General features: G+C 44.9%; 2 long non-coding RNA genes across 5 annotated transcripts in view; one reads left to right on the top strand and one right to left on the bottom strand.

The window, feature by feature from the left end:
- The window catches only part of LOC111665274 (uncharacterized), a 33,498-nt gene that overhangs the window by 20,850 nt on the left and 11,710 nt on the right, over window positions 1–938 (top strand). The window lies entirely within an intron of this gene.
- Window positions 200–898, bottom strand: LOC111665276 (uncharacterized). Its single transcript, XR_002761483.2, has 3 exons — window positions 663–898; window positions 497–566; window positions 200–395 (listed from the first exon to the last, which is right to left on the bottom strand). It is a non-coding gene; the product is annotated as an uncharacterized LOC111665276 (long non-coding RNA).

The following is a 938-nucleotide window of genomic DNA, read 5'->3' as shown; positions in this document are numbered from 1 at the left end:
GTCAAAAACAGCAACACTGCTAGATGCAACAACAGAGTATCTGACATCTACTTAAATGTAAGACTTTGGTTGCTGATTCCTAAGTATATCTTTTGCCCATAAGATATACTTAGGAATCGGCAACCAAAGTCTTACATTTAAGTAGATGTCAGATACTCTGTTGTTGCATCTAGCAGTGTTGCTGTTTTTGACTTAGTCACACATCTCCATACCACAATTAGCCGTTGGTTGGTTGGTTCTTCTCTTTCCCCCATGGTTTGAGCAGGAATGGGCTTGGTGTCATCAGCAAGGGGCTCTTGGCACTGGTGGAGGAAAAGGCAGAAGGTAAATGCTTGTGATAGTGTTACCTACAGCTTTTCAACACTTACCTTTCATTGTTGGTGACACCACAGCTCCTAAAAATAAAAAATAGTAATTAGATGATTTGGGTTTAACACACCTGCAAACAATACATAAATAAAAGCAGTTGTATTTGCCGACATGTGAAGTGACTTACCAGAGTGTTTGCAGAGAGCACGCTTCATCCTGCACACAGCAGAGACAATGAGTGCAATGGCTGCCGCCTGCTGTAGACAGAGTGAAGAAATGTTAGAAACACTTACAGGAAAGGAGCAGGGCAGGTCCTCAGTGTTTGCTGTGAGCAATGAGGGTAAAAGACTTACCGGAGAAAGAAGTTAGCCTTCACCCGTGTCTTCGGTGTTTGCGGTGAGGAAGGAAGCAGAGAAAGAAGTTAGCAGGGCCTCGGTGTTTGCTGTGAGCCATGAAACACACGGCAGAGACAATGAGTGCAATGGCTGCCGCCTGCTGTAGACAGAGTGAAGAAATGTTAGAAACACTTACAGGAAAGGAGCAGGGCAGGTCTTCACCCGTGCCTTCGGTTTTTGCTGTCCAAGCCATCGTTTGCTGTGAGGAAGGAAGCAGAGAAAGAAGTTAGCAGG

The sequence above is a fragment of the Seriola lalandi genome, unplaced genomic scaffold (assembly GCF_002814215.2).
Source record: "Seriola lalandi dorsalis isolate HSWRI2012SDOR001 ecotype SW California unplaced genomic scaffold, Sedor1 jcf7180002054630, whole genome shotgun sequence".
Taxonomy (NCBI): domain Eukaryota; kingdom Metazoa; phylum Chordata; class Actinopteri; order Carangiformes; family Carangidae; genus Seriola; species Seriola lalandi.
This window is presented reverse-complemented; position numbering and strand designations above follow the sequence as displayed.